The sequence below is a fragment of the Solanum verrucosum genome, unplaced genomic scaffold (genome assembly GCF_900185275.1).
Source record: "Solanum verrucosum unplaced genomic scaffold, falcon-dt-bn FXZP01000060.1, whole genome shotgun sequence".
NCBI lineage: Eukaryota > Viridiplantae > Streptophyta > Magnoliopsida > Solanales > Solanaceae > Solanum > Solanum verrucosum.
The window spans coordinates 5752373-5764603 of record NW_026020129.1 but is presented as its reverse complement, the minus strand read 5'-3'; the positions used below and the strand labels follow the sequence as shown (position 1 = coordinate 5764603).

Here is a 12231-nt window from a genome sequence, read left to right as displayed (position 1 = left end):
CCAATATCTGGAATTTTTTCCTATTTAAATAAAATAAAATATTGAAATTCAGAAACTGAGATGATCAGAATAGTTCTAAAAAACCTAATCATGATAATACACAATAAATTAAAAAAAAAATTAAAAAAATATTTATGATATAATTTTTTTAAAAAAAATAATTGGTTAAATTGAATAATTGACAATTAGCCTTAGATATCAAATCAAGTGAAGCTAAATCAAGCAAGATATAATATGCAATCAAGTTTTTTTATATTTGCACTTCATTATAACGTCCTAATTTTCGTTAGACTCGATTTTATATTTTATTTTTTTATAACAACATTCTACCTATAGCAACAATGGCATTCATTATGGTGGTACACTCTTTGAAAAACATACTCACATATCATATAAAATTATTTGTAAGAAATATCATATGTATAAAAAAAATATTAAGATATTCATGATAATCATCATTAATGTCATGCACATAGTAAATCATAATAAATCTCGTACAAATATTAAAAGAAAAAACTAGTATATAAATAGTGCCCATCATGTATGCTACTAATTTTTTTAATGAAATTAGTTAACAAATACATTATTTCTTATAGTAAACATAAAATTTTCAAAGAAATATTGTCGGTACAACAAGGTTTGACGGTAATACTAAGTTGGGTTGATTTATTTGAACTTTTTATCATACCAAATTTGTTGGGCCTGAGTTAGGGGGGACAAAACTAAACTCAACCCGTCCAGCTTGATCCAATTCATTTAGGTTTGGATTGATTATTGACCTACCCATTTGTTAGTTCAACCCAACTCATGTTAACCCATTAAAAATTGGGTTGATATGTTACCCAATTTGATTTTTGAGAAATCTTGTCAAAATATTATTAAGAACTTTTTATTTTATTTTATATGTTATATATAGTTATAATAAAGAGAGAGAAAAATAGATACTAAAAGCTTATAAAATAACAAATAAAGCTATTAAAACTTAGTAAAAATTGACGGATTGAGTTATGACCCGTTTTACCCCAATTCATTTTGGCCTAAACAAATTTGGATTAGATTGGGTCTTGACCATTTTAACCCACACAAATTTAACCCAACCAGGCCAATCGCCATCCCTAGTCTGAGCTGAGCCCAGAGCAACTTTTTTCTAGAGAAAGTTAGGTATATATCTATTACCTTTTGTTCAATTAGTTTATTAATATAGGCAATATATATATATATATATATATAATGTGTATATTTAGTATAAAATATATTATTTTTATATTTTGTAAATTAGATGATCAAATATTTTATAACAATCAAATCATATGCATTCAAATAATTAGGACTAGGCAATAACATAAGAATTAAATAAATCATACTTTGCATCTCTATATTGAACCATGTCAATAATATAAAGAGCATAACAAAGATCTAGTCTAGTTACATTTGTCACTCAAGAAGTACGCTTTAGTTGTACTCTATCTATCTATCTATATATATGATTAAAAGGCTACTTATATCGACTTAAAAAGTATCAAAATTTAAAGAGTGAATTAATTAAGATCGACTTTCATAAAGCACATTAGTATAGATGTTATTTATTTAATGCAATAATAATTTTAATAATTACAATTTACATATTTCGTTTGAATTATTTTTAATTAGATAAATTATATTTATCTTTAAATACATTATATCTAACAAATGTATCTTTCATGTCTCGCTTCTTTCCTCTCTCTCATTCGCCTTTCCGAATCCTCTACTTTTTTGTAATTGTACTTCACAATTTCAAAGAGTATATTTTTGAGCGTTACATTATAAAAATATAGTATTTAGTTAACTTAATTGCTACGCCTTAAGTCCGGACCACTAACATTTGGTGATATCATGGCTAACACGTGTCACGTTCTAGAAATTTGACTATTTTAAACGTTTCACTTTTCTTATTTTATAATATATATATATATATATATCCGTTTGGTCAGAATTTAGCCAGAATGGTAAAATAATATATTTCATACTATGTTATTTTACTTTTTTGAACATTTTACCCTTTTAATTTTAATACATTTTAATTAAAAAATGGAAAAATGATCAATTTATTTTAAAATAAAAAAGATATTATAGACTTTTTAAATTTCTGGTCATTTAGCATTACCCAAAAAATCCAAATTATTTATTTATTTCTCTTACTAAAATGAAAGTCACACTTTTATGCTAGGAAATATGACAATTTCAACTTGCCACTGTTGTTAGTACACACTAAGCTTGAAAATTTTGCAACATTTTCGTGTTATCGACATTTTACATTTTTTATTTCGCATTTAATGTCTAATATATTCGTTTATTTCAAAATCAATTTTTAAAAAATTTACTCGATTTTTTTTCATCATTCTAAAAACTCAAACCTGTCGAGTTGCTTAGTATATATCAGTACTTTATTAAATGAACAAGCACAACCAAAAAATGGACTACGAATCTAACACTAAAAGTCCATTTATTTAGTTGTTCAATTTGACCAAATTTCTTATAATATAATATAAATTGCTTCAAGATAAATTTGTTTTAGTTATTTAATACTGTATTCAATGATGGAGATGATGATCAAATTTAATATTGTTTATTTAAGTTCACCACCACGTAAGCTTCCTTTCATAGCAATTATAAGTGTAACAATTTGCATTCATAAGGTGGCTATTGACTATATACACGTCGAATTGTGGAACGAAATTTCTATACTTTCATGTCACTAGAAATTTTTTATTCTTTTATGGTCGTAGTCGGGCCAGTTTTCATATATTTTGACTAATTTTACGAAATATATGTCATCTCCCACGAAAAAATTATTTATGTTAGTCTTTTTAAAATTTAAAAATAAAATAAATGATCTATTTATAACTGATAATTAAAATGAGATAATAATATAAAAATTATTTACATGTGTAGTCGATTCATCTAAACATAGTGGACCATTAGTTTGTACAATACTATGCATCCCATTTATTGGAGCCCAATTGGCTGCCCACCTAAATATAAATGAAAAAAACTAGGAGACCTTCTACCGGTAAAAAAATTTCTATAGAAAATTTAATGTGATTTTTTGTGTGGGTTTTGCGTACAATTAAATGTTATGTCAACTAATGGAGAAAATGATATAAATAGTCCTTTAACTATAAAAGTAGATCTAAAATGGTCCCTTAACTATACACTTAATGAATTTAGTTCTTTAGCTATTCAAAAACTTATTAGTTTTGGTCTCTGAACTATACGCTCACCGATTTTAGTCCCTTAACTATAAACTTACCGATTTTAGTCCTTTAAGTATTCAAAAACTTATTAGGTTTGGTCTTTGTCCATTTTTTTAATACAAAAAACTTAGGTTTATATTAAAGGCATCTATGCCTCGAGAAATTAAATCCTTTAGCAATTTTTTATGTTGTTTCTCTCTCTCCACTACTTTTTTTTTCAAATTAACCTTATGCGAAGAACCTTAACCTCAACGATTTAAAATAAAATTCACGAGGAAAAAAAGTATAAGTCATAATTTTACTCAACTGAGGATAAAATGAAGCATATTATTGCTACTAAGGACTTGAATATGCTAAACTTTATTATTAAAAAGAAAAAAAATTATTACCCGTTAAATTCAAAGTTTGTACTCCAACAACTTCATTGAGCAGAATTTGTTTAATTTTTCAGAAATTGAAATTTATAAAATGGTAGATATGCAATTTTTTTAAATGGATCAATTTTATTATTCTATTCAGTTTATTTTATGTAAAGAAATTTGAGTAAATTAAATAAAATCTGCACTAATTAGCATATTCAAGCCATTAACAACAATTATATGCTTAATTTTATCCTCCATGGAATAAAATTAGGACTTATATCTTATTTCCTCATTAATTTTATTTTGAATCGTTGACGTTATTGTTCTTTTCATAAGAGTGGTTTGAAGAAAAAGGGCGGGGATAGGATAACAACTTAAAAATGGGTTAAAGATTTAATTTCACGAAGATTCCCGTTAATATAAACCTAAATTTAAAAAATGGACAAAGGCAAAACCTGATAAGTTTTTGAATACTTAAAGGACTAAAATTATTAAGTTTATAGTTAAGGGACTAAAATCGGTAAGTGTATAGTTAAGGGACCAAAGCTAGTAAGTTTTTGAATGGTTAAAGGACTAAATCTGTTAAGTGTATAGTTAAGGGACCAAAGCTAATAAGTTTTTGAATAGTTAAAGGACTAAATTCATTAAGTGTATAGTTAAGGGACCATTTTAGACTTACTCCTATAGTTAAGAGACTATTTATGTTATTTTCTCTCAACTAATGAAAGTAGTATTCAGTTTCAATTGCATACTGACTACTTAAAAAAAATACAAATGAATTTCATTCGTATAAAGTTTTATTTGTTTATACTTTAAAGAAAATTTGTAATTGTTATTTTTTGAGTGCATACTGAATTAACTTGAACTACATAAAGAATGTAAATCACACTAGACAAGTCTGATGCGACAAACTCTAACTGAGGAAGTTGTTTTTTAAGAGTGTGGAGGGGTGGGGGGGGGGGGGAGTGGGGGGCTGTTTGTTTTTTCATTCAATTGAGATTTTGTTTCATTATGCAATAAAACAATATTTGTTTTAGACATTACGATAATATTGTTCAAAAGAAAAAGAAAAAAAACACTTAATATTATATTGAGAGTTTTATATGCAAGACAAAGGTGTACCATCAATTGGTAAATTTCATGTATGGTGTGAAGTCTACATTGATGTGGGAAAGAAAGAAAGCTAGCTACTTATAAGATGCCCTTTAAGAAAAATCATACTGAATTCGCCTAAAATGAATAATATCATACCATATTATGTGTTAAAAATATTTTAGATTTCTTAAACTCAAATATCAGCTAAGCTTGCTCCGCATCCCGAACCTCAACATGCCTTTCATTGGCGACACACGGAGGAATGCCCTATCAACAACTACAAACCTCAACGGCCAACACCTATGATCGACATAACTATGGTACCTACTCTGAGCTATGCATGATTCCTAAAATGTAGGTACTAAAAAGACAATTTTGAATTTGCCTTCTAAAAGTTTCTTATAAAAATACTCTAGTAGTCTATGTTAGTTATCGCATTTCTCTTTCACATAATTTTTTTTAAAAGAAAACTACAAGTCAAACATGTGTTTTATTAATTTATCATTAACATTTTTAAATGTAATTGGTTTTATTTACGTAAAATATCAATCAATTTTTTTTATTAATATTAAACTAATATAGAACTGAAGAAACTAAAATTTTATTTCTAACTTTCAAAGATCAACGCAAAAGACGAAATTATAAGCCGAAATGAGTCTATGACAACTAGGAAGAAATTCTATGCACTCCACAATATTGATAATTATTGATTATAGTAGTTTGACTTTCACCAAAAGCACCCAAAAAAGTGACAATTTTTATGGACAATTTGTAGCATTGCATTATAATATCTTTAGTTGATTTTAATTTTTACATATTGTCACGACTGACGTTACATATGATGACACCATCACTAAAACGTCATTTTTTACAAAGTAATTAAATACTTCCTTCGTTTCAAATTTGTCGGTCATATTTTTCTTTCAATTATTCTGTTTTACAAAATGTATTCCTTTTTTTATTTAATTCTATTTTTTCACATGATAAGTTTAAGATTATTAGATTAAATAACATTTTAATATATTATACATATCTTTAATTAATTTAACTTCATAAAATTTAAACATTCTGAAACTCAATACTAAATTGAAATCAGACAAATAAATTGAAACGGACTTTAGCTAGAATATTATACAAGAGGCCGGTGAGAAGAGGAACCCTACCAAACTTCCTACACAACCAAAAAGTAGTTGATAGTGCAATATTGAATTAATCTTGAAAAACTCGTGTTTGAACTTTCTTCTTGTCCTTGGTCTATTCCTACTACAATCTAAATTAAGCACGAACAACAATAGTCATAATGTTCGATATTTTTAATTACTTTGTAAGGCATCTTAGCAATATAATGTCATTAATTAGCAACTATATTAAATTAGACTCTCTTGTTATGTTGGATATTGGATCTGAATCGCGAATCATTTATATATGTGGGATGATACGATATATTTATAGGAGATAAACTAGAAAGAAGTTGACTAGGTAAGTTAGTTAGTGTTCTCACACCTAAAATCGACTAATTCGGATTTTTTAGTGTTTTCTAATCGAAATCTTTTTATATTCAAAACTCGATATACCAAGACCTCTATTGAAAAAAAGGAATAGCAATAACCCATCTACTACGTACACCATATCAATTAACTGTTTTTAATAGGTAAACAGTCGTTGTTCATATTACTGAATTATTCATTATTCAATTAAAATAATAACTCGGAAAAACAATTACTAAGAAAGACCTAGGCATTTCAAACATGAGGCAAATTATATTTCATTGAGTACCTCATCATAACGTTGCATTGGTGACACCGGCACAAGTTCGTCACCCCCCCCCCCCCCCCCAAATTCTACTATGTATAAATTTTTACTCGTTTATTTTAATTTGTTTGTCTTATTTATTTTAGAAATAATATTTTGTCTGACAATTCTTTAATTTAATTTATCTCATGACATGTTTAAGATTATAAGATTAAAATATATTTTGATATATTTTATATACGTTTAGTCTGAGATCATAATATTCAAAAGTTTTTTTTTTTACTTTTTAAAATTTTGACAAATTAAAATTAAACAAATAAATTAAAAATTGAGGGAGTTATATATAAGATGGAAAGATTGGAAATGTGAACCTATTATGTATTTGTTAGGTTTACTTCTGTACACACATGAATTTTCATGAAAATATAATATTTTAATGATCAGTCTATTTCAAAGTAAATTGGATATAACTTTCCTTAGTTAGCAAACAACTAAAAAATGAAAATAATACAATATATAATATTTTGATGATCAGACTACTACACACAAAAAATAGCTAAACTGTACCGTCCAAAAAATTAATATTGTAAAGGTTTATTCAATTTCCAACACTATTTTTTAAAAATTTTTAAAGCGAAACTTTTTTTCTAATGAGATAAACTAGCACTAATTGAAAATTCTTTGTTTGGTCTTCTTATATGATCTTGATCTATCCGTCCCTCATAAGCTAATTTTTATGATTGAGTCAAGATTAAGATTCATTTCTTAACATGGTATCAGATTCAAGTTCAACTCAATTCATTATTTCATCAAATGTTGCAGTGTTGTTGGATATACGGGGAAGTGTTGAGTCTCAAATCGATAAACATTAAGTTCCTGGTGATCTCCTCGAATATTTTTAAAAATCCTTCTCTCAAACTTGCTTTAAATATTTAAGTTAGGTTTAAAATTTATTTTTATTTAACACCATAAGTTGTCTTCACGTCACCTAGTGCGTCAAAATATTACGTTTGCAAATTGCAATTCAAAAATTGTTGGAATTCTATAAAAACATGTTGCCAAACAGAATCATCATATTTGGTAGAATGGAAAACTTGTGAGAAGTCCAATATTTTTGTTAGGTTTACTTTTTTTTATATATGGCTTATATTTTTTCTTATTATTATAATTATAATGATCGGATTATTTAGTTATATGTAACTTTCTTTAGTTAGCGTCATGACAAAAAAATAGGAGTCCAGAGCCTAAAGGGCAAAAAAAAATTGATAAAAATTTCAAAAGGGCACATCAATTTTTTTTCTAACCAAAAGGGCAAAATTGTTACTGACATGGCGATTTTGTTTGACGCCGTTAACAGATCAAAATCGCTGCCCTATCAACGATTTTGTCCAACTTTATTTTTATTTTTTTTCAGAAAATCGCTGCCCGTGCAGCGTTTTTGCAAATTTTTTAAAAAAAAATTAAAATAACTGTTGTGGCAGTGTTTTTATGAAAACAAATTTATTTTTATAAAAACTCTGCCACAACAATGATTTTAATTTTTTTAAAAAAAAAATCACAAAAATGCTGTACAAACAGCGATTTTCTGAAGAAAAAAAAAAGTTGGACAAAATCGCTGATAGAGCAGCGATTTTGATCTGTTAACGGCGTCAAACAAAATCGCTACGTCAGTAGCGATTTTACCCTTTTGGTTAGAAAAAAAAAAATTCCACAAAATTTATAATAATGCTGCAACAACAGCTATTTAAAAAAAATAACGAAAATCGCTGTCTTGGCAGCGATTTCCAAAAAAATAAAATAAATTTATTTTTATAAAAACTCTGCCACAACAATGATTTTAATTTTTTAAAAAAAAAATCACAAAAATGTTGTACGGACAGCGATTTTCTGAAAAAAAAAAAAAGTTGGACAAAAATTGCTGATAGGGCAGCGATTTTGATGAGTCAATTCCCTAAATGGTCACCCAAGTTTAGAGAATTGCCTTGAAATATCATTTATGTTTCATTTAGGACCAAAATATCACTCAACTATCACTATTTTCCTCCAAATATACTTGACACTCCAAAAGCCTCACTCTCTCCTATTTGACATGACATGTCATTAAAGTCTTTTTTTTAATAATAGACCTATTTAATTCATTAAACTCATTTAACTAAAATAAGCCATGATCATATTATTTTTTTAAAAGTTACATTAGTTTATTAAGAATAAATGTTCATACTTAAGAATATTTTATCATAATTAAATTTTTTATTTTTTTATGTTATGAAGAATAGGTTTTTAAAACGTATTATAATATCATTAATTTTGAATACTTATAAACACATACATTCAAAAAAAATTGATATACAAATCACGCATGAATGCTAACTTACATCAGTTAATCATAAATTGTATAATGAATCAATAATATTAAAGGTCAATTAACTATTACAATAATATTAATTGTGTATTTTGAAATTCATGCTTACAATATTTATTTTTTTTAAAAAATAGAAAGTGAATAATATTATATTTTTGATCCAAAAAATAATACTAAATACCTCAAAAGTCTCCTTCTATTCTAGTTGATACGTCATGTCATTAAATCATCATTTTAAAAAATAATAGACCTATTTAATTCATCAAACTTATGTCTCTACAAAACAAATATATAAATTACATGAGAATTTGTGAAGATTATAAAAAAAATTAAAAAATCTAATTCCTTTATATATTTTTACTAAACAAAATTCAATGAAAAATCTCTGTGTACAATTATTACCCGGTAGTTTTTAAAATTTCTAAGTAAATTATTTGAAAATTTTAATTTTTTTTTTTCATAAAAGTATTCAAATAAATTTGTAAGGTTGACAAAAAAGTTGGTATGAAAGAGAAAATTATTATTTAGCTTTTTTAAAATTTAATTTTTTTATTATTGTTTTATTCTATATTATATTATATTATATTTTAACTTCTCATACAATTAAACACCAATATATATTCTTATCTCATCCCAAATTTATGAAATACAAGTAATAATTAATTGAATTTCCTATTTTAATTCAATAATATACATATTATATGAGATTAATATACTGATAAATAAAGATCAAAATTTATTTTATAATATAAATATTATTCACTTTCTATTTTCTTTTTAAAAAAAAGATATTGCAAGTATATATATATGAATTTCAAAGCACCCAATTAATTATTTTTTAGTAGTTAATTGATCCTTAATATTATTGATCCATTATATAATATAGATTAATTGATGTAAGTTGACATTCGTAAGTAATTTATATATTAATATTTTTTTTTGAATATATGTGTTTATAATTATTCAAAATTGATGACATTATGATAATTTTTTAAAAACTATTCATCATCACATAAAAAAAAAAAAAAAATTATGATAAATGATTCTTAAGTATGAAAATTTATTCTTAATAAACTAATAAATCTTTAAAAAAATATATGATCATTATTTTAGTTAAATGGGTTTAATGAATTAAATTAGTATATTATTAAAAAAAAAACTTTAATGACATGTCATGCCAACTAGGAGAGAGTGAGACTTTTGGAGTGTCAAGTATATTAGGAGGAAAATAGTGATAGTTGAGTGATATTTTGGTCTTAAATGAAACATAAATGATATTTCAAGGCAATTCCCTAAACTTGGGTGATCATTTAGGGAATTGACTCCGATTTTGATCTGTTAACGGCGTCAAACAAAATCGCTATCAGTAGCGATTTTGCCCTTTTTGTTAGAAAAAAATTTGATGTGCCTTTTTAGAATTTTTATCAATTTTTTTTGCCCCTTTAGGCTCCGGACTCAAAAAATCAACATTTCACTATAAACGATTAGTTCCATAGTGACAGCGAATTCAAAATTTAAAATTTATGATTTTTCAGCTATCTTAAATTAAAAAGAATTAAGCACACAAAGAGATCAATTAAATCATCATCAAAATTTTCAGTTATCTTAAATTAAAAAGAATATAATTAAGCGCCCGAGGAGAATCAAACTCTTGTCAAAACATAAGTTGGTTCCGTTTGTGTCAATGGATCAAAAGCCTAATTTTTTTTGTTTTACTTTTCTTTTCAAATATCAATCCATTTTAAAAGAAAGGAGAAATTATATAATTAAACATATTTCACTATCATATATATTATTATTATTTATATTTTCAAAATATTACGTATCTTACCACTAATTAATGGATTCCTACCAAATATTGAAAAATATATCCTTAGATACATGTATTTTTGTTATCAGATACACTAAAATAGGGAGGGAGGCGAGCAAGATGGAAAGGGAGGTGGATGAGATTTGTTATGAATCTCAAATACATGTAAAGCAATATTTGTTATGTATTCCAGATACATACGAATCCATTTGGATACAATATAAAAATCGATCCAAACCAAAAAACCAAACCAAACCGATTTTATTTGGGTTTGGTTTTAGATTTTTTAAAACCGGTATTATTTGGTTTGGTTATGGTTTTATTCAAAAAAACCGAAGAAATAACCGAACCAAACCGATGAATTACATACATATATTTTATTAATATACATACTTAATATATTATTTTTATAAACAATTTGAAAGATCTTATATATATGTTTTCATTCAAATTTCTTTAAACTTTACTTATTGAAAGCAAAAATACCCAAGGTGAAAACATTTTTCTTATTGATTTCATGTATATGAGTACAATTCTTTGTAGGATTGAAAATGTTATTGTCTCTTCCTTCTAGGCCAATATAGTGAATTTTAAAGCTTTATTGATAGTAAATTCAGTGATCGAAAGTTTGGTAATTTAAGTCATTCTAACTATTTTTTGTTTTGAATGGATTGTTGTCACTTTTTTCACATTTTGAATGAGTTTTTTCTTTTATTTAATTTTGTGTATGGTTAATAACCGATAACCACCAAACCGATAAATGTATATTATATTTGATTTGGTTTGGTTTTGATAATTTTAAAACCGATTAAGTTGGTTTGGTTTTGGTTTTGACCAATAACCGATCCAAACCGACCCGTGAACACCCCTAGATACAATGGTATCTAGAACAATTTACACTTAATTTTGACCCCATGTATCTCGAGATGCATGTATCTGAACGTATCTGTATGCACCAAAATCTGATATGATACTTAATATTGCAACATAAAGTATACCTAAGTAATTAACTGTTAAACTAGTGAGATTTATGTAAGCTTCCAAAAAAGAATGCATCTCTTTTTATAATTTTTTAAATTCTAACTTTCTACATATCATATTTAACAAATAACAATTTAATATATTCTACATATTTTTAATTTAACATCATAAATTCAAAATTCGTATTTACTTATTTAAGCGGAAAAACTTTAAAGATTTTTATTTATACTTGACTCAAATCGTCACCTAAACTTTTTAATCACGACTTTACCAATTAATAACTTAAAAAAAAAAGAGATAAGATAGAATATTTTTGCATGGAAAATTTGAGTACAACGTGTAAGATATTGCATTAATCATGAGGTGGCTATTGACTTTTCTATCCAAATTTTTTTTTTAACGTAGACCTTAGTTTTCTAAGTCTATCCCTATCCATTACACCACGTGGCATCCACATAGATTGGGACCCACAAGGATCCCTTTAAAATGTGGGACCCTCTCTTTATATGTCGACAACCACACTGGTCCATCAATTGAATCGTCATCCATCCAACTTATTGTTCACCCAATTATAAACCATATTCTATAGTATTTAGAATTTGAACTTTATATTAATTAGAATTATATATTATAATT

General features: G+C 26.0%; 1 protein-coding gene across 1 annotated transcript in view; it reads left to right on the top strand.

Annotated features, from left to right (window-relative positions):
- LOC125827067 (lon protease homolog 2, peroxisomal) overlaps positions 1-12231 on the top strand; it is an 85815-nt gene that overhangs the window by 57154 nt on the left and 16430 nt on the right. The gene's annotated exons all lie outside the window — the stretch shown is intronic.